This window comes from Lissotriton helveticus, chromosome 8 (assembly GCF_964261635.1).
Source record: "Lissotriton helveticus chromosome 8, aLisHel1.1, whole genome shotgun sequence".
Classification (NCBI taxonomy): domain Eukaryota; kingdom Metazoa; phylum Chordata; class Amphibia; order Caudata; family Salamandridae; genus Lissotriton; species Lissotriton helveticus.
In genome coordinates this window covers 1,542,419,302-1,542,440,205 of record NC_136069.1, presented here as the reverse complement: position 1 = coordinate 1,542,440,205, position 20,904 = coordinate 1,542,419,302, and the positions used below count along the sequence as shown (strand labels likewise).

The 20,904-nt window shown below is 43.0% G+C and overlaps 13 non-coding genes across 13 annotated transcripts; all 13 read left to right on the top strand.

Annotated features, from left to right (window-relative positions):
- The first annotated feature begins 412 nt into the window (after nucleotides 1-412).
- Nucleotides 413-495, top strand: TRNAL-CAG (transfer RNA leucine (anticodon CAG)). The gene has a single exon. It is a non-coding gene; the product is annotated as a tRNA-Leu (tRNA).
- Nucleotides 496-684: 189 nt separating this feature from the next.
- Nucleotides 685-767, top strand: TRNAL-AAG (transfer RNA leucine (anticodon AAG)). Its single transcript has one exon. It is a non-coding gene; the product is annotated as a tRNA-Leu (tRNA).
- A 3,835-nt stretch (nucleotides 768-4,602) lies between these two features.
- TRNAR-CCG (transfer RNA arginine (anticodon CCG)) lies at nucleotides 4,603-4,685 on the top strand. Its single transcript has one exon. It is a non-coding gene; the product is annotated as a tRNA-Arg (tRNA).
- Nucleotides 4,686-5,981: 1,296 nt separating this feature from the next.
- TRNAL-UAG (transfer RNA leucine (anticodon UAG)) lies at nucleotides 5,982-6,064 on the top strand. The gene has a single exon. It is a non-coding gene; the product is annotated as a tRNA-Leu (tRNA).
- A 632-nt stretch (nucleotides 6,065-6,696) lies between these two features.
- Nucleotides 6,697-6,779, top strand: TRNAL-CAG (transfer RNA leucine (anticodon CAG)). Its single transcript has one exon. It is a non-coding gene; the product is annotated as a tRNA-Leu (tRNA).
- Nucleotides 6,780-6,968: 189 nt separating this feature from the next.
- TRNAL-AAG (transfer RNA leucine (anticodon AAG)) lies at nucleotides 6,969-7,051 on the top strand. The gene has a single exon. It is a non-coding gene; the product is annotated as a tRNA-Leu (tRNA).
- Nucleotides 7,052-8,789: 1,738 nt separating this feature from the next.
- TRNAL-CAG (transfer RNA leucine (anticodon CAG)) lies at nucleotides 8,790-8,872 on the top strand. The gene has a single exon. It is a non-coding gene; the product is annotated as a tRNA-Leu (tRNA).
- Nucleotides 8,873-9,060: 188 nt separating this feature from the next.
- On the top strand, nucleotides 9,061-9,143 carry TRNAL-AAG (transfer RNA leucine (anticodon AAG)). The gene has a single exon. It is a non-coding gene; the product is annotated as a tRNA-Leu (tRNA).
- Nucleotides 9,144-10,169: 1,026 nt separating this feature from the next.
- On the top strand, nucleotides 10,170-10,252 carry TRNAL-UAG (transfer RNA leucine (anticodon UAG)). Its single transcript has one exon. It is a non-coding gene; the product is annotated as a tRNA-Leu (tRNA).
- A 904-nt stretch (nucleotides 10,253-11,156) lies between these two features.
- Nucleotides 11,157-11,239, top strand: TRNAL-AAG (transfer RNA leucine (anticodon AAG)). Its single transcript has one exon. It is a non-coding gene; the product is annotated as a tRNA-Leu (tRNA).
- Nucleotides 11,240-15,075: 3,836 nt separating this feature from the next.
- On the top strand, nucleotides 15,076-15,158 carry TRNAL-CAG (transfer RNA leucine (anticodon CAG)). The gene has a single exon. It is a non-coding gene; the product is annotated as a tRNA-Leu (tRNA).
- A 188-nt stretch (nucleotides 15,159-15,346) lies between these two features.
- On the top strand, nucleotides 15,347-15,429 carry TRNAL-AAG (transfer RNA leucine (anticodon AAG)). The gene has a single exon. It is a non-coding gene; the product is annotated as a tRNA-Leu (tRNA).
- Nucleotides 15,430-16,455: 1,026 nt separating this feature from the next.
- Nucleotides 16,456-16,538, top strand: TRNAL-UAG (transfer RNA leucine (anticodon UAG)). Its single transcript has one exon. It is a non-coding gene; the product is annotated as a tRNA-Leu (tRNA).
- Nucleotides 16,539-20,904: the final 4,366 nt, after the last annotated feature.

Sequence of the window (20,904 nt, the reverse complement as noted above, 5' to 3'; positions counted from 1 at the left end):
CCCTGGCCAGACAGGCCATGCAAATTTGGAAGAATGCCAAGCACCTGGTAGACAGCTGTACTCCAGCACACTTACAGCAATGTCCTCAGGGCTGTGATCAGGGGCTGCTTAGATTTGCGTATACCACCCTATGTTGTGACATTGAGCTCCCTTGTTGAATTTGCTTTAGTCAGCCAAGATGTGGCTGTTGACTCAATTTCAAAGCAGTTTTGCGCCGTTCAATTGGCTGGTGAATAGCACTTTCTCTTTGTACGCTTTAAAGGTCTAAAGAGTTCTTCATAGGTACTGCTCTGTATGGATTGTTCAAAGATCTGTTGGAAATGCTTATAATGGGATAAATAAATTGAGGGCATGCCTTTTCGGTACCAAACTTGCATGGCTGTCTGGCTTGTGGAAGGTGCTGCAAATGCAAGTCAGGATGGCCGAGTGGTCTAAGGCGCTGCGTTCAGGTCGCAGTCTCTTCTGGAGGCGTGGGTTCAAATCTCACTTCTGACAAACCTGTGTTTAATCTTCTTTTTTCTTGAGGGAGAAAATCAGATCATTTCCCTCACATGGGCTTATATGGTTGTCTTTTTGGAAAAGTGCAGTGAGTTTTTTTCTTGCTATAGCCACTTATGGCCTAAGATGTGTGTTTTTTTTGTTCACACTATCTTTCTCACTATGTAGATGGACAAGCAACATGGGGTCAGGATGGCCAAGTGGTCTAAGGCGCTGCGTTAAGGCCGCAGTCTCTCCTGGAGGCGTGGGTTCGAATCTCACTTCTGACAAAACTTTAAGTCCATTTTGTCTCTGCGTTCCTTCAGAATCTCAGCTAAAAATTGGCAGTGCATATAATATCTGAATAAGTACCAAACTTCAGTTTCAACTGCACATGAATTTGCCCAATTCTGTCTTCAAGCTCTTATAATGTTCTTCTAGCAGTCGTGGTGTTTTATGTGTTTTTTGGGGGGTGCCTAAAAATTCTTTTATTGAAGAAATGGCTTACATTCAGTCTTGTGATATTTTTGGTTTCCAATAAGTAGATTTTTAATTTTATGTAACCTCATTTTCTAATGATCCATTCAAGAGATGTTTCCACTATGAAATGAAGAGCAAGGGGAAAGAGCACAAATGATAGAGCGAGTGAGTGAGATGGGGTGTTGAGGAAGGAGAAAATGAAACAAAGACAGAGTGAGTGAACGGCAGGTAGGCATAGAAGAGGAGACTAGAAGTGAAAGTGACTTGCTTTTCCCTGCTCTTGACCTCCCACCCATCTCAAACCAATCACAAACATACCTTCTATGCAAAGTTGGTATGCAGAACTTCACTCCTCAGCCAGTGAGGGTGAGTCCCAAGCCAGGGGCTAGAGAGCAAAAGAATGGATGTGCTCAGACGTTCCTTGCTAGGGACAGTTGATCTGAAACAAGGCCTGCTCTCTTGTTTCCAGCAAGGATCTAGAAATTCTGCATGAATGTGCAAGGCACATTGCCAGCATAAATTTGCATAAACTGCCCCACCTTCTGCCTTCCTACTTCCTGAGCAGTAGTTGTTTGTGTATAGAGAGAAAGGTCGCAGGCAAGGTAATTTTGTGAGTAGGATACAGAACCCTAAATAGCTGGTGAGAGGTATAAGTTATTCTAAAAGCATAAAAACAGTACACCTGTGAAATGAAATGCTTTCATATGTGATCTTCTGTGTTTATTGTCCTGTGCAAAAAGTTGCACCTTGTGTTTGAAGGTTGAAATTATTTCAAGCTTGCATGGACGCAGAAATTTCTGAGTGACTTTTATACATTTCTTAGGACTCTTCACTGTCAGGATGGCCGAGTGGTCTAAGGCGCTGTGTTTAGGCTGCAGTCTCCTCTGAAGGCGTGGGTTCGAATCCCACTTCTGAAACCACTTTTGGAGATATAATCTTCTTCATCAGGATAACATCTGATGGAAGTTGCTTCTGTTCGTCTTCACCTGGGACGTTATTCTGTCCTCGTCTAGTCAAGAGAGCTTGAGTTTCTCATATATTTCTGTTGTACAAAGTCTTGCTGATAAAGTGCAATCCTTACCAAATGAGCTTATGACCCATGTAAGAGCTCATCTAGAAGAGTAATTCTCTTGTATTCCCTGGCCAGACAGGCCATACACATTTGGAAGAATGCCAAGCACCTGGTAGACAGCTGGACTCCAGCACACTTACAGCAATTTCCTCAGGGCAGTGATCAGGGGCTACTTAGATTTGCGAATTCCACCCTATGTTGTGACATTGAGATCCCTTGTTGAATTTGCTTTAGTCAGCCAAGATGTGGCTATTGACTCAATTTCAAAGCAGCTTTGGGCCGTTCAAGTGGCTGGTGAATAGCACTTTCTCTTTGTACTCATTAAAGGTCTAAAGAGTTCTTCATAGGTACTGCTCTGTATGGATTGTTCAAAGATCTGTTGGAAATGCTTATAATGGGATAAATAAATTGAGGGCATGCCTTTTCGGTACCCCACTTGCATGGCTGTCTGGCTTGTGGAAGGTGCTGCAAATGCAAGTCAGGATGGCCCAGTGGTCTAAGGCGCTGCGTTCAGGTCGCAGTCTCTTCTGGAGGCGTGGGTTCAAATCCCACTTCAGACAAACCTGTGTTTAATCTCCTTTTTTCTTGAGGGAGAAAATCAGATCATTTCCCTCACATGGGCTTATATGGTTGTCTTTTTGGAAAAGTGCAGTGAGTTTTTTTCTTGCTATAGCCACTCATGGCCTAAGATGTGTGTTTTTTTGTTCACACTATCTTTCTCACTATGTAGATGAACAAGCAACATGTGGTCAGGATGACCGAGTGGTCTAAGGCACTGCATTAAGGCCGCAGTCTCTCCTGGAGGCGTGGGTTCCAAACCCACTTCTGACAAAACTTTAAGTCCATTTTGTCTCTGCGTTCCTTCAGAATCTCAGCTAAAAATTGGCAGTGCATATAATATCTGAATAAGTACCAAACTTCAGTTTCAACTGCAAATGAGTTTGCCCAATTCTGTCTTCAAGCTCGTATAATATTCTTCTAGCACTAGTGGTGTTTTATGTGTTTTTTGGGGGGTGCCTAAAAAATCCCTTTTATTGAAGAAATGGCTTACATTCAGTCTTGTGATATTTTTGGTTTCCAATAAGTAGATTTTTAATTTTATGTAACCTCATTTTCTAATGATCCATTCAAGAGATGTTTCCACTATGAAATGAAGAGCAAGGGGAAAGAGCACAAATGATAGAGCCAGTGAGTGAGATGGGGTGTTGAGGAAGGAGAGAATGAAACAAAGACAGAGTGAGTGAACGGCAGGTAGGCATAGAAGAGGAGACTAGAAGTGAAGGTGACTTGCTTTTCCCTGCTCTTGACCTCCCACCCATCTCAAACCAATCACAAACATGCCTTCTATGCAACGTTGGTATGCAGAACTTCACTCCTCAGCCAGTGAGGGTGAATCCCAAGCCAGGGGCTAGAGAGCAAAAGAATGGATGTACTCAGACGTTCCTTGCTAGGGACAGTTGATCTGAAACAAGGCCTGCTCTCTTGTTTCCAGCAAGGATCTAGAAATTCTGCATGAATCTGCAAGGCACATTGACAGCATAAATTTGCATAAACTGCCCCACCTTCTGCCTTCCTACTTCCTGAGCAATAGTTGTTTGTGTATAAAGAGAGAGGTCGCAGGCAAGATAATTTTGTGAGTAGGATACAGAACCCTAAATAGCTGGTGAGAGGTATAAGTTATTCTAAAAGCATAAAAAAAGTACACCTGTGAAATGAAATGCTTGCATATGTGATCTTCTGTGTTTATTGTCCTGTGCAAAAAGTTGCACCTTGTGTTTGAAGGTTGAAATTATTTCAAGCTTGCATGGACGCAGAAATTTCTGAGTGACTTTTATACATTTCTTAGGACTCTTCACTGTCAGGATGGCCGAGTGGTCTAAGGCGCTGTGTTTAGGCTGCAGTCTCCTCTGGAGGCGTGGGTTCGAAATCCCACTTCTGAAATGACTTTTGGAGATATAATCTTCTTCATCAGGATAACATCTGATGGAAGTTGCATCTGTTCGTCTTCACCTGGGACGTTATTCCGTCCTCGTCTAGTCAAGAGAGCTTGGGTTTCTCATATATTTCTGTTGTACAAAGTCTTGCTGATAAAGTGCAATCCTTACCAAATGAGCTTAGGACCCATGTAGGAGCTCATCTAGAAGAGTCATGCTCTTGTATTCCCTGGCCAGACAGGCCATGCAAATTTGGAAGAATGCCAAGCACCTGGTAGACAGCTGTACTCCAGCACACTTACAGCAATGTCCTCAGGGCTGTGATCAGGGGCTGCTTAGATTTGTGTATTCCACCCTATGTTGTGACATTGAGCTCCCTTGTTGAATTTGCTTTAGTCAGCCAAGATGTGGCTGTTGACTCAATTTCAAAGCAGCTTTGCGCCGTTCAAGTGGCTGGTGAATAGCACTTTCTCTTTGTACGCTTTAAAGGTCTAAAGAGTTCTTCATAGGTACTGCTCTGTATGGATTGTTCAAAGATCTGTTGGAAATGCTTATAATGGGATAAATAAATTGAGGGCATGCCTTTTCGGTACCAAACTTGCATGGCTGTCTGGCTTGTGGAAGGTGCTGCAAATGCAAGTCAGGATGGCCGAGTGGTCTAAGGCGCTGCGTTCCGGTCGCAGTCTCTTCTTGAGGCGTGCGTTCAAATCCCACTTCTGACAAACCTGTGTTTAATCTTCTTTTTTCTTGAGGGAGAAAATCAGATCATTTCCCTCACATGGGCTTATATGGTTGTCTTTTTGGAAAAGTGCAGTGAGTTTTTTTCTTGCTATAGCCACTCATGGCCTAAGATGTGTGTTTTTTTGTTCACACTATCTTTCTCACTATGTAGATGAACAAGCAAAATGTGGTCAGGAAGGCCGAGTGGTCTAAGGCGCTGCGTTAAGGCCGCAGTCTCTCCTGGAGGCGTGGGTTCGAATCTCACTTCTGACAAAACTTTAAGTCCATTTTGTCTCTGCGTTCCTTCAGAATCTCAGCTAAAAATTGGCAGTGCATATAATATCTGAATAAGTACCAAACTTCAGTTTCAACTGCAAATGAATTTGCCCAATTCTGTCTTCAAGCTCTTATAATATTCTTCTAGCACTAGTGGTGTTTTATGTGTTTTTTGGGGGTGCCTAAAAAAGCCCTTTTATTGAAGAAATGGCTTACATTCAGTCTTGTGATATTTTTGGTTTCCAATAAGTAGATTTTTAATTTTATGTAACCTCATTTTCTAATGATCCATTCAAGAGATGTTTCCACTATGAAATGAAGAGCAAGGGGAAAGAGCACAAATGATAGAGCGAGTGAGTGAGATGGGGTGTTGAGGAAGGAGAGAATGAAACAAAGACAGAGTGAGTGAACGGCAGGTAGGCATAGAAGAGGAGACTAGAAGTGAAAGTGACTTGCTTTTCCCTGCTCTTGACCTCCCACCCATCTCAAACCAATCACAAACATACCTTCTATGCAACGTTGGTATGCAGAACTTCACTCCTCAGCCAGTGAGGGTGAGTCCCAAGCCAGGGGCTAGAGAGCAAAATAATGGATGTGCTCAGACGTTCCTTGCTAGGGACAGTTGATCTGAAACAAGGCCTGCTCTCTTGTTTCCAGCAAGGATCTAGAAATTCTGCATGAATCTGCAAGGCACATTGACAGCATACATTTTCATAAACTGCCCCACCTTCTGCCTTCCTACTTCCTGAGCAGTAGTTGTTTGTGTATAAAGAGAGAGGTCGCAGGCAAGGTAATTTTGTGAGTAGGATACAGAACCCTAAATAGCTGGTGAGAGGTATAAGTTATTCTAAAAGCATAAAAACAGTACACCTGTGAAATGAAATGCTTTCATATGTGATCTTCTGTGTTTATTGTCCTGTGCAAAAAGTTGCACCTTGTGTTTGAAGGTTGAAATTATTTCAAGCTTGCATGGACGCAGAAATTTCTGAGTGACTTTTATACATTTCTTAGGACTCTCCACTGTCAGGATGGCTGAGTGGTCTAAGGCGCTGTGTTTAGGCTGCAGTCTCCTCTGGAGGCGTGGGTTCGAATCCCACTTCTGACATGACTTTTGGAGATATAATCTTCTTCATCAGGATAACATCTGATGGAAGTTGCATCTGTTCGTCTTCACCTGGGACGTTATTCCGTCCTCGTCTAGTCAAGAGAGCTTGGGTTTCTCATATATTTCTGTTGTACAAAGTCTTGCTGATAAAGAGCAATCCTTATCAAATGAGCTTAGGACCCATGTAAGAGCTCATCTAGAAGAGTCATGCTCTTGTATTCCCTGGCCAGACAGGCCATGCAAATTTGGAAGAATGCCAAGCACCTGGTAGACAGCTGTACTCCAGCACACTTACAGCAATGTCCTCAGGGCTGTGATCAGGGGCTGCTTAGATTTGCGTATACCACCCTATGTTGTGACATTGAGCTCCCTTGTTGAATTTGCTTTAGTCAGCCAAGATGTGGCTGTTGACTCAATTTCAAAGCAGTTTTGCGCCGTTCAATTGGCTGGTGAATAGCACTTTCTCTTTGTACGCTTTAAAGGTCTAAAGAGTTCTTCATAGGTACTGCTCTGTATGGATTGTTCAAAGATCTGTTGGAAATGCTTATAATGGGATAAATAAATTGAGGGCATGCCTTTTCGGTACCAAACTTGCATGGCTGTCTGGCTTGTGGAAGGTGCTGCAAATGCAAGTCAGGATGGCCGAGTGGTCTAAGGCGCTGCGTTCAGGTCGCAGTCTCTTCTGGAGGCGTGGGTTCAAATCTCACTTCTGACAAACCTGTGTTTAATCTTCTTTTTTCTTGAGGGAGAAAATCAGATCATTTCCCTCACATGGGCTTATATGGTTGTCTTTTTGGAAAAGTGCAGTGAGTTTTTTTCTTGCTATAGCCACTTATGGCCTAAGATGTGTGTTTTTTTTGTTCACACTATCTTTCTCACTATGTAGATGGACAAGCAACATGGGGTCAGGATGGCCGAGTGGTCTAAGGCGCTGCGTTAAGGCCGCAGTCTCTCCTGGAGGCGTGGGTTCGAATCTCACTTCTGACAAAACTTTAAGTCCATTTTGTCTCTGCGTTCCTTCAGAATCTCAGCTAAAAATTGGCAGTGCATATAATATCTGAATAAGTACCAAACTTCAGTTTCAACTGCAAATGAATTTGCCCAATTCTGTCTTCAAGCTCTTATAATGTTCTTCTAGCAGTCGTGGTGTTTATGTGTTTTTTGGGGGGTGCCTAAAAAATCTTTTATTGAAGAAATGGCTTACATTCAGTCTTGTGATATTTTTGGTTTCCAATAAGTAGATTTTTAATTTTATGTAACCTCATTTTCTAATGATCCATTCAAGAGATGTTTCCACTATGAAATGAAGAGCAAGGGGAAAGAGCACAAATGATAGAGCGAGTGAGTGAGATGGGGTGTTGAGGAAGCAGAAAATGAAACAAAGACAGAGTGAGTGAACGGCAGGTAGACATAGAAGAGGAGACTAGAAGTGAAAGTGACTTGCTTTTCCCTGCTCTTGACCTCCCATCCATCTCAAACCAATCACAAACATACCTTCTATGCAAAGTTGGTATGCAGAACTTCACTCCTCAGCCAGTGAGGGTGAGTCCCAAGCCAGGGGCTAGAGAGCAAAAGAATGGATGTGCTCAGACGTTCCTTGCTAGGGACAGTTGATCTGAAACAAAGCCTGCTCTCTTGTTTCCAGCAAGGATCTAGAAATTCTGCATGAATGTGCAAGGCACATTGCCAGCATAAATTTGCATAAACTGCCCCACCTTCTGCCTTCCTACTTCCTGAGCAGTAGTTGTTTGTGTATAGAGAGAAAGGTCGCAGGCAAGGTAATTTTGTGAGTAGGATACAGAACCCTAAATAGCTGGTGAGAGGTATAAGTTATTCTAAAAGCATAAAAACAGTACACCTGTGAAATGAAATGCTTTCATATGTGATCTTCTGTGTTTATTGTCCTGTGCAAAAAGTTGCACCTTGTGTTTGAAGGTTGAAATTATTTCAAGCTTGCATGGACGCAGAAATTTCTGAGTGACTTTTATACATTTCTTAGGACTCTTCACTGTCAGGATGGCCGAGTGGTCTAAGGCGCTGTGTTTAGGCCGCAGTCTCCTCTGAAGGCGTGGGTTCGAATCCCACTTCTGAAATGACTTTTGGAGATATAATCTTCTTCATCAGGATAACATCTGATGGAAGTTGCTTCTGTTCGTCTTCACCTGGGACGTTATTCTGTCCTCGTCTAGTCAAGAGAGCTTGAGTTTCTCATATATTTCTGTTGCACAAAGTCTTGCTGATAAAGTGCAATCCTTACCAAATGAGCTTATGACCCATGTAAGAGCTCATCTAGAAGAGTCATTCTCTTGTATTCCCTGGCCAGACAGGCCATACACATTTAGAAGAATGCCAAGCACCTGGTAGACAGCTGGACTCCAGCACACTTACAGCAATTTCCTCAGGGCAGTGATCAGGGGCTACTTAGATTTGCGAATTCCACCCTATGTTGTGACATTGAGATCCCTTGTTGAATTTGCTTTAGTCAGCCAAGATGTGGCTATTGACTCAATTTCAAAGCAGCTTTGGGCCGTTCAAGCGGCTGGTGAATAGCACTTTCTCTTTGTACTCATTAAAGGTCTAAAGAGTTCTTCATAGGTACTGCTCTGTATGGATTGTTCAAAGATCTGTTGGAAATGCTTATAATGGGATAAATAAATTGAGGGCATGCCTTTTCGGTACCCCACTTGCATGGCTGTCTGGCTTGTGGAAGGTGCTGCAAATGCAAGTCAGGATGGCCCAGTGGTCTAAGGCGCTGCGTTCAGGTCGCAGTCTCTTCTGGAGGCGTGGGTTTAAATCCCACTTCTGACAAACCTGTGTTTAATCTTCTTTTTTCTTGAGGGAGAAAATCAGATCATTTCCCTCACATGGGCTTATATGGTTGTCTTTTTGGAAAAGTGCAGTGAGTTTTTTTCTTGCTATAGCCACTCATGGCCTAAGATGTGTGTTTTTTTGTTCACACTATCTTTCTCACTATGTAGATGAGCAAGCAACATGTGGTCAGGATGGCCGAGTGGTCTAAGGCACTGCATTAAGGCCGCAGTCTCTCCTGGAGGCGTGGGTTCGAATCCCACTTCTGACAAAACTTTAAGTCAATTTTGTCTCTGCGTTCCTTCAGAATCTCAGCAAAAAATTGGCAGTGCATATAATATCTGAATAAGTACCAAACTTCAGTTTCAACTGCAAATGAATTTGCCCAATTCTGTCTTCAAGCTCGTATAATATTCTTCTAGCACTAGTGGTGTTTTATGTGTTTTTTGGGGGGTGCCTAAAAAATCCCTTTTATTGAAGAAATGGCTTACATTCAGTCTTGTGATATTTTTGGTTTCCAATAAGTAGATTTTTAATTTTATGTAACCTCATTTTCTAATGATCCATTCAAGAGATGTTTCCACTATGAAATGAAGAGCAAGGGGAAAGAGCACAAATGATAGAGCCAGTGAGTGAGATGGGGTGTTGAGGAAGGAGAGAATGAAACAAAGACAGAGTGAGTGAACGGCAGGTAGGCATAGAAGAGGAGACTAGAAGTGAAGGTGACTTGCTTTTCCCTGCTTTTGACCTCCCACCCATCTCAAACCAATCACACACATGCCTTCTATTCAACGTTGGTATGCAGAACTTCACTCCTCAGCCAGTGAGGGTGAGTCCCAAGCCAGGGGCTAGAGAGCAAAAGAATGGATGTGCTCAGACGTTCCTTGCTAGGGACAGTTGATCTGAAACAAGGCCTGCTCTCTTGTTTCCAGCAAGGAACTAGAAATTCTGCATGAATCTGCAAGGCACATTGACAGCATAAATTTGCATAAACTGCCCCACCTTCTGCCTTCCTACTTCCTGAGCAGTAGTTGTTTGTGTATAAAGAGAGAGGTCGCAGGCAAGGTAATTTTGTGAGTAGGATACAGAACCCTAAATAGCTGGTGAGAGGTATAAGTTATTCTAAAAGCATAAAAACAGTACACCTGTGAAATGAAATGCTTTCATATGTGATCTTCTGTGTTTATTGTCCTGTGCAAAAAGTTGCACCTTGTGTTTGAAGGTTGAAATTATTTCAAGCTTGCATGGACGCAGAAATTTCTGAGTGACTTTTATACATTTCTTAGGACTCTCCACTGTCAGGATGGCCGAGTGGTCTAAGGCGCTGTGTTTAGGCCGCAGTCTCCTCTGGAGGCGTGGGTTCGAATCCCACTTCTGACATGACTTTTGGAGATATAATCTTCTTCATCAGGATAACATCTGATGGAAGTTGCATCTGTTCGTCTTCACCTGGGACGTTATTCCGTCCTCGTCTAGTCAAGAAAGCTTGGGTTTCTCATATATTTCTGTTGTACAAAGTCTTGCTGATAAAGTGCAATCCTTACCAAATGAGCTTAGGACCCATGTAAGAGCTCATCTAGAAGAGTCATGCTCTTGTATTCCCTGGCCAGACAGGCCATGCAAATTTGGAAGAATGCCAAGCACCTGGTAGACAGCTGTACTCCAGCACACTTACAGCAATGTCCTCAGGGCTGTGATCAGGGGCTGCTTAGATTTGCGTATTCCACCCTATGTTGTGACATTGAGCTCCCTTGTTCAATTTGCTTTAGTCAGCCAAGATGTGGCTGTTGACTCAATTTCAAAGCAGCTTTGGGCCGTTCAAGTGGCTGGTGAATAGCACTTTCTCTTTGTACGCTTTAAAGGTCTAAAGAGTTCTTCATAGGTACTGCTCTGTATGGATTGTTCAAAGATCTGTTGGAAATGCTTATAATGGGATAAATAAATTGAGGGCATGCCTTTTCGGTACCAAACTTGCATGGCTGTCTGGCTTGTGGAAGGTGCTGCAAATGCAAATCAGGATGGCCGAGTGGTCTAAGACGCTGCGTTCAGGTCGCAGTCTCTTCTGGAGGCGTGGGTTCAAATCCCACTTCTGACAAACCTGTGTTTAATCTTCTTTTTTCTTGAGGGAGAAAATCAGATCATTTCCCTCACATGGGCTTATATGGTTGTCTTTTTGGAAAAGTGCAGTGAGTTTTTTTCTTGCTATAGCCACTTATGGCCTAAGATGTGTGTTTTTTTTGTTCACACTATCTTTCTCACTATGTAGATGGACAAGCAACATGTGGTCAGGATGGCCGAGTGGTCTAAGGCGCTGCGTTAAGGCCGCAGTCTCTCCTGGAGGCGTGGGTTCGAATCTCACTTCTGACAAAACTTTAAGTCCATTTTGTCTCTGCGTTCCTTCAGAATCTCAGCTAAAAATTGGCAGTGCATATAATATCTGAATAAGTACCAAACTTCAGTTTCAACTGCAAATGAATTTGCCCAATTCTGTCTTCAAGCTCTTATAATATTCTTCTAGCACTAGTGGTGTTTTATGTGTTTTTTGGGGGGTGCCTAAAAAATCCCTTTTATTGAAGAAATGGCTTACATTCAGTCTTGTGATATTTTTGGTTTCCAATAAGTAGATTTTTAATTTTATGTAACCTCATTTTCTAATGATCCATTCAAGAGATGTTTCCACTATGAAATGAAGAGTAAGGGGAAAGAGCACAAATGATAGAGCGAGTGAGTGAGATGGGGTGTTGAGGAAGGAGAGAATGAAACAAAGACAGAGTGAGTGAACGGCAGGTAGGCATAGAAGAGGAGACTAGAAGTGAAAGTGACTTGCTTTTCCCTGCTCTTGACCTCCCACCCATCTCAAACCAATCACAAACATACCTTCTATGCAACGTTGGTATGCAGAACTTCACTCCTCAGCCAGTGAGGGTGAGTCCCAAGCCAGGGGCTAGAGAGCAAAAGAATGGATGTGCTCAGACGTTCCTTGCTAGGGACAGTTGATCTGAAACAAGGCCTGCTCTCTTGTTTCCAGCAAGGATCTAGAAATTCTGCATGAATGTGCAAGGCACATTGCCAGCATAAATTTGCATAAACTGCCCCACCTTCTGCCTTCCTACTTCCTGAGCAGTAGTTGTTTGTGTATAGAGAGAAAGGTCGCAGGCAAGGTAATTTTGTGAGTAGGATACAGAACCCTAAATAGCTGGCGAGAGGTATAAGTTATTCTAAAAGCATAAAAACAGTACACCTGTGAAATGAAATGCTTTCATATGTGATCTTCTGTGTTTATTGTCCTGTGCAAAAAGTTGCACCTTGTGTTTGAAGGTTGAAATTATTTCAAGCTTGCATGGACGCAGAAATTTCTGAGTGACTTTTATACATTTCTTAGGACTCTTCACTGTCAGGATGGCCGAGTGGTCTAAGGCGCTGTGTTTAGGCCACAGTCTCCTCTGAAGGCGTGGGTTCGAATCCCACTTCTGAAATGACTTTTGGAGATATAATCTTCTTCATCAGGATAACATCTGATGGAAGTTGCTTCTGTTCGACTTCACCTGGGACGTTATTCTGTCCTCGTCTAGTCAAGAGAGCTTGAGTTTCTCATATATTTCTGTTGTACAAAGTCTTGCTGATAAAGTGCAATCCTTACCAAATGAGCTTAGGACCCATGTAAGAGCTCATCTAGAAGAGTCATTCTCTTGTATTCCCTGGCCAGACAGGCCATGCAAATTTGGAAGAATGCCAAGCACCTGGTAGACAGCTGTACTCCAGCACACTTACAGCAATGTCCTCAGGGCTGTGATCAGGGGCTGCTTAGATTTGCGTATACCACCCTATGTTGTGACATTGAGCTCCCTTGTTGAATTTGCTTTAGTCAGCCAAGATGTGGCTGTTGACTCAATTTCAAAGCAGCTTTGCGCCGTTCAATTGGCTGGTGAATAGCACTTTCTCTTTGTACGCTTTAAAGGTCTAAAGAGTTCTTCATAGGTACTGCTCTGTATGGATTGTTCAAAGATCTGTTGGAAATGCTTATAATGGGATAAATAAATTGAGGGCATGCCTTTTCGGTACCAAACTTGCATGGCTGTCTGGCTTGTGGAAGGTGCTGCAAATGCAAGTCAGGATGGCCGAGTGGTCTAAGGCGCTGCGTTCAGGTCGCAGTCTCTTCTGGAGCCGTGGGTTCAAATCTCACTTCTGACAAACCTGTGTTTAATCTTCTTTTTTCTTGAGGGAGAAAATCAGATCATTTCCCTCACATGGGCTTATATGGTTGTCTTTTTGGAAAAGTGCAGTGAGTTTTTTTCTTGCTATAGCCACTTATGGCCTAAGATGTGTGTTTTTTTTGTTCACACTATCTTTCTCACTATGTAGATGGACAAGCAACATGGGGTCAGGATGGCCGAGTAGTCTAAGGCGCTGCGTAAGGCCGCAGTCTCTCCTGGAGGTGTGGGTTCGAATCTCACTTCTGACAAAACTTTAAGTCCATTTTGTCTCTGCGTTCCTTCAGAATCTCAGCTGAAAATTGGCAGTGCATATAATATCTGAATAAGTACCAAACTTCAGTTTCAACTGCAAATGAATTTGCCCAATTCTGTCTTCAAGCTCTTATAATATTCTTCTAGCACTCGTGGTGTTTTATGTGTTTTTTGGGGGGTGCCTAAAAAATCCCTTTTATTGAAGAAATGGCTTACATTCAGTCTTGTGATATTTTTGGTTTCCAATAAGTAGATTTTTAATTTTATGTAACCTCATTTTCTAATGATCCATTCAAGAGATGTTTCCACTATGAAATGAAGAGCAAGGGGAAAGAGCACAAATGATAGAGCAAATGAGTGAGATGGGGTGTTGAGGAAGGAGAAAATGAAACAAAGACAGAGTGAGTGAACGGCAGGTAGGCATAGAAGAGGAGACTAGAAGTGAAAGTGACTTGCTTTTCCCTGCTCTTGACCTCCCATCCATCTCAAACCAATCACAAACATACCTTCTATGCAAAGTTGGTATGCAGAACTTCACTCCTCAGCCAGTGAGGGTGAGTCCCAAGCCAGGGGCTAGAGAGCAAAAGAATGGATGTGCTCAGACGTTCCTTGCTAGGGACAGTTGATCTGAAACAAGGCCTGCTCTCTTGTTTCCAGCAAGGATCTAGAAATTCTGCATGAATGTGCAAGGCACATTGCCAGCATAAATTTGCATAAACTGCCCCACCTTCTGCCTTCCTACTTCCTGAGCAGTAGTTGTTTGTGTATAGAGAGAAAGGTCGCAGGCAAGGTAATTTTGTGAGTAGGATACAGAACCCTAAATAGCTGGTGAGAGGTATAAGTTATTCTAAAAGCATAAAAACAGTACACCTGTGAAATGAAATGCTTTCATATGTGATCTTCTGTGTTTATTGTCCTGTGCAAAAAGTTGCACCTTGTGTTTGAAGGTTGAAATTATTTCAAGCTTGCATGGACGCAGAAATTTCTGAGTGACTTTTATACATTTCTTAGGACTCTTCACTGTCAGGATGGCTGAGTGGTCTAAGGGGCTGTGTTTAGGCCGCAGTCTCCTCTGAAGGCGTGGGTTCGAATCCCACTTCTGAAATGACTTTTGGAGATATAATCTTCTTCATCAGGATAACATCTGATGGAAGTTGCTTCTGTTCGTCTTCACCTGGGACGTTATTCTGTCCTCGTCTAGTCAAGAGAGCTTGAGTTTCTCATATATTTCTGTTGTACAAAGTCTTGCTGATAAAGTGCAATCCTTACCAAATGAGCTTATGACCCATGTAAGAGCTCATCTAGAACAGTCATTCTCTTGTATTCCCTGGCCAGACAGGCCATACACATTTGGAAGAATGCCAAGCACCTGGTAGACAGCTGGACTCCAGCACACTTACAGCAATTTCCTCAGGGCAGTGATCAGGGGCTACTTAGATGTGCGAATTCCACCCTATGTTGTGACATTGAGATCCCTTGTTGAATTTGCTTTAGTCAGCCAAGATGTGGCTATTGACTCAATTTCAAAGCAGCTTTGGGCCGTTCAAGTGGCTGGTGAATAGCACTTTCTCTTTGTACTCATTAAAGGTCTAAAGAGTTCTATATAGGTACTGCTCTGTATGGATTGTTCAAAGATCTGTTGGAAATGCTTATAATGGGATAAATAAATTGAGGGCATGCCTTTTCGGTACCCCACTTGCATGGCTGTCTGGCTTGTGGAAGGTGCTGCAAATGCAAGTCAGGATGGCCCAGTGGTCTAAGGCGCTGCGTTCAGGTCGCAGTCTCTTCTGGAGGCGTGGGTTCAAATCCCACTTCTGACAAACCTGTGTTTAATCTCCTTTTTTCTTGAGGGAGAAAATCAGATCATTTCCCTCACATGGGCTTATATGGTTGTCTTTTTGGAAAAGTGCAGTGAGTTTTTTTCTTGCTATAGCCACTCATGGCCTAAGATGTGTGTTTTTTTGTTCACACTATCTTTCTCACTATGTAGATGAACAAGCAACATGTGGTCAGGATGGCCGAGTGGTCTAAGGCACTGCATTAAGGCCGCAGTCTCTCCTGGAGGCGTGGGTTCGAATCCCACTTCTGACAAAACTTTAAGTCCATTTTGTGTCTTCGTTCCTTCAGAATCTCAGCTAAAAATTGGCAGTGCATATAATATCTGAATAAGTACCAAACTTCAGTTTCAACTGCAAATGAATTTGCCCAATTCTGTCTTCAAGCTCGTATAATATTCTTCTAGCACTAGTGGTGTTTTATGTGTTTTTTGGGGGGTGCCTAAAAAATCCCTTTTATTGAAGAAATGGCTTACATTCAGTCTTGTGATATTTTTGGTTTCCAATAAGTAGATTTTTAATTTTATGTAACCTCATTTTCTAATGATCCATTCAAGAGATGTTTCCACTATGAAATGAAGAGCAAGGGGAAAGAGCACAAATGATAGAGCCAGTGAGTGAGATGGGGTGTTGAGGAAGGAGAGAATGAAACAAAGACAGAGTGAGTGAACGGCAGGTAGGCATAGAAGAGGAGACTAGAAGTGAAGGTGACTTGCTTTTCCCTGCTCTTGACCTCCCACCCATCTCAAACCAATCACAAACATGCCTTCTATTCAACGTTGGTATGCAGAACTTCACTCCTCAGCCAGTGAGGGTGAGTCCCAAGCCAGGGGCTAGAGAGCAAAAGAATGGATGTGCTCAGACGTTCCTTGCTAGGGACAGTTGATCTGAAACAAGGCCTGCTCTCTTGTTTCCAGCAAGGATCTAGAAATTCTGCATGAATCTGCAAGGCACATTGACAGCATAAATTTCCATAAACTGCCCCACCTTCTGCCTTCCTACTTCCTGAGCAGTAGTTGTTTGTGTATAAAGAGAGAGGTCGCAGGCAAGGTAATTTTGTGAGTAGGATACAGAACCCTAAATAGCTGGTGAGAGGTATAAGTTATTCTAAAAGCATAAAAACAGTACACCTGTGAAATGAAATGCTTTCATATGTGATCTTCTGTGTTTATTGTCCTGTGCAAAAAGTTGCACCTTGTGTTTGAAGGTTGAAATTATTTCAAGCTTGCATGGACGCAGAAATTTCTGAGTGACTTTTATACATTTCTTAGGACTCTCCACTGTCAGGATGGCCGAGTGGGGTAAGGCGCTGTGTTTAGGCCGCAGTCTCTTCTGGAGGCGTGGGTTCGAATCCCACTTCTGACATGACTTTTGGAGATATAATCTTCTTCATCAGGATAACATCTTGTGGTAAATAAATAATTAATTACCGGTTCTATTTTTCAGGATACTCATATAAACAGATAGCTCAATAAATAAGAGTCAAAATTCGAGGTAGTTGGAGTTGACAGGCTTTAATCAAGCATAAAGGACAGGAACAGGACAGCCTGTACGGGAGTAGGATGGCAGGGCCCGACAGCTGTCGGGCAGGATCTGGGAATTGGCTAGCAAACTTTAATATCCGTGCACAATATATATATCAAAATAATTGCATTACATTCAATACAGTAGGCGTAGCAGTAGGCGGGGTTTGTAGCAGTCGTGAAAGATAAGGGCAAAACTGATGCAACAAGAAGGCGTGTACAGGGCGTATACATAGACATGTGATGTAAACGTAACAGAATATGTCATAAAAGGGGCGGAAACATGGAGGGGGCTACCTGAGCAGCTGGGACCTCTAACCTAGTGGTGCGCGCAAATGGGCAATGACGTGTTACCAGGGAGAACTGGGGGCTATGACTTCTGCGCTAGAAGAGGAGACTAAAGTCTGGAGTGTCAGAGCGACATGTACCCAGGCATATCTAGTATCTGTTGTTTAGAGTACATGTTGATAGAATCCAAAAGTTATCAGGGTAAAGGCTAACAGACACTAAGACTGGTGCATGCATAATTCTACATGTAGTGTGTGTGCGAGGAATATTCTATGAATATTAATACAGTATTTCTCTTACATGGAGACATAAAGGCTAGACAATGACGAAAACTATTGATGCGATTCAGTAGCTTAGGAATGCAGAGAAGGAGGGCTGGACTGATAACTAGAATCATAACATACTCTTGGCAGACTGGCAGGCAGAGCCAGGCCGAGCCGGGCACTGCGAGACATGAAAGTAAGCTAAGGGTCGGGGATACAGGTGGGGGCTGTATCGCTCCTCGGAGAGGGTTCAGGAAACGGGAGCTGAATCTGAGTCCGGGCCCTTTTGAGGCCTAGAAACGGGGATAATTCAATGAATTAACGTGCACACTGTAAAACGTGGCAACGTAGCTTTACATAGGCCTGATATTCGTTATATTTACGAAAACTGGAAACTGGCATATTAGAGATGGACACAACTGTAATTGCGTCTTTAATTGATCAGAGGGGAATACATGCATATCGATCATGCACATATGGCATAACATGGGGAACACGTAGGCACATATAACATGGCAAAATTTACTTTTCCACATTCCCTCCTTGTGCCCTACGTTTCCATCAGGAAACATCTATATTCATGATACCATCTATCATTTCATATAGCATCATTTGCTCGTCTCGAATTGTCTTGGAACGGGACTTAGGACTAGGAATACAAGAGGTAGCACAAATGCCGCAAATCGCAGGGCCACATTGTATACAGAGGCAGCAACTGAATATGATCATTACTGCAATACCTAGAAATGACAATACTTTCCATCCCCAGGCAGATATAATACTCCAGAGCCAACCGGACCATGTCCAGGTGCCTGGATTCTGGTGTAACTGATGGGCAATTTTATGAAGTCTGGTTATAGCTGAATAAACAGACGGCGCGTTATTAGGAATGAAAATGCAGCAACTAGATCCGATGACTCTACATGCTCCTCCTCTATCGGCCAGTATGACGTCAAGAACGAGACGATTTTGGAGCACGACAAATCTCATAGCAGATTGCTCTTCGGTTAAGTTACCTAGAGCAGAAGTAGTCTCATTCACTACTGCTTCAAGGGTTCTGGTTAGTCTACGTATTAACTTACTATTCTGGATAGGTCCTATAAAAAAGAAGAAACCTTTATTAAAGTCTTGATATTGTTCTAGAGTAGTTTCAGTTTGATCGACAATTGGGGACTCGATCTCCCTTCTATGCCTGACGTGTACTAGATGTGTGTTTCTGTGATAATCAGATGGGGCTAGAAAAACTGGTGGCAGTAGGAAGGCAATGTAACAGGTTCCATCCCAATCGAGGGGCAGACGAACATATGCGGTCTGACCACAAACAAAATAAGAATGACGTGAGGCTTTGAAAATAGATTTCCCACTGTCACTATACTCGACAGTAGTAGTACAATCACTATGTCCTACATGTGCGGAACCATTCTTTCTGACACATAATTCGCCTTTGACTGGTAGTACTGAAATAGCAGGTAAGTCTGGAGTAGTATCAGACTGAACATTCAGGACCATGAAATTCGAAGAATAATTACCTAAATTATAAACTTCATTTTCTAGATCTAACCCTGTCCTATGGGGGAGACCTTGCTTGTCTGGGAAACATGTTCTATTCAGAAGGGACATATCATTTGAAGATGACGTTAACGTGGACCATGCTCCACACGAACCATTATGTGAAAACGGATAAGGAAAGAGGGGCAGAACTCTCTTCGGTGTCTGGAAAGGGGGGAGTCGACCACACACCCAACAATTAGTAGCATTGCTGGTCTGGTGTGAATAGTGTAATATTCTTATAAATGTATTATTACGCATAGCAAGACGATAGGATAACTCGTGAGGAGGCAGATCACTAAATGTGTGCTCTACTGTAGCATTAGAAAACTTGTTTACATGTGAACTTGGAAAACATAAATGTAATGCATAACTTGTGCAGGTAACCATCAAACTTAGAAACAATATAAAACTTAGAAAAATGATACATCTTATGGAGTTTTGACTAACTCTCTCACTATGGGGGTCTATCTTATACATGTCAGAAACCTGTCTAACCGTTTCACCCGAGAGGGACTTAGACAATTAAACTGACTGACTTATTTTACTAGACCGGAGCTTTAACTTATACTCCTGTTGCGGAGTTTTCTCTAACAGAGTAACTTTCAGTTCAGGATTCAGATTAGGGTCTGGTTTCAGGCAGTCTTTAGAATTGGAAAAGTTCTTAAAAATGTTCTTGGCAAATGTCTTTTCTCGGAGTCCATGAAACTTCTTGACGTGAGACAGATGGACCCATCCCTTACGGCCTTCCAACTTCACGGCCGTACGGGTGGTCAGAAGGACTAGTCTCGGCTCCTTCCAGCGAGGCTCCAGCGGACTTGAACGATCAAAGTTCCTGACCAGTACTAGGTCACCTGGGATGACCTCATGCGGTTTCACTTCGGTATTATCTGGAAATGCGGCGGCAACCTGTGAACGACAAGAGTGTAGGGCAGACATCAAGGAAGCTAGGTAATCTGTCAGCATATTACTGGAAACATCTGTAATACTGCGAGGTCTAGGTGTACCCCACATGTTTGGGGGGCGGCCGAATACGACCTCATAAGGGGACAGACCTGATCTGGAATGTGCAACCATCCTCATGAAGAATAAAGCAACTGGCAGGGCTACTAGCCAGTCTACACCTTTCTCTTTACAAACTTTCGCAATACGGACTTTCAGAGTTTGATTATGTCTCTCTACGAGACCGGCTGCTTCAGGATGGCGCACACAATGGAACTTCCACTGGTACCCTAACAAAAGGGAAACATGCTTCATTAACTCAGAGGAGAATGGCTGGCCGTTATCAGAATACACGACCCTAGGGAGTCCATAACGGGGGAAGAATTCACGAACCAACTGCTTAGCAGTGGTCGCGGCTGTGTAATCTGGAACTGGATATGCTTCTGTCCACCTGGACAAAGCGCATACAACTACAAGAACATACTTGAAACCTCGACATCGCTCCATCTGAATGTAATCCATCTGGAGGACTTCAAAAGGGTGGTCAGGAGGTTGGAATCCACCTTGTTCCACCGGGACACTTTTACCTGGATTGAACTGGCAACATATCATACAAATACGGACTTTCTGCTTGGCTGCAGCTCGTAAGTGCTTGTTGAACCAAAGGTTCTGTATACTGTCTAACATAGCTTTTTCTCCTAGATGTGCTGGACTATGTGCGGTATTGATAATGACTTGAACCATAGAGTCGGGGAGAAACCATGTGACTTTTCCCTTCGTCACCCATCCTTGATCTGTCTGGACCCCTCCTTGTTCGGACCATTTCTTGATTTCTTCAGGAGTAGCATGTAACTGTATGTCTATGACATCTTGTGTAGGGTCCTTAACTGTCATACATGTAGTCTGTTCTGGAATGAATGTCGGTGTCTTGTTAACTGGAATGTCTGGTGTCTGAGCTGTAAGCTTGGCTGTTCGATCTGCTAGATCGTTACCTTGGGAAATGATGTCAGTAACTTTCGTATGTGCCTTGCACTTCATGATAGCGATAGCTGTCGGTAAATGTATTGCATCTAACAGAGCTTGAATGAGGAGACCATGCTGAATCTTGGTTCCATGAGAAGTCATGAAACCTCTCTCCTGCCAGAGCACTCCGAAGTCGTGTACAAC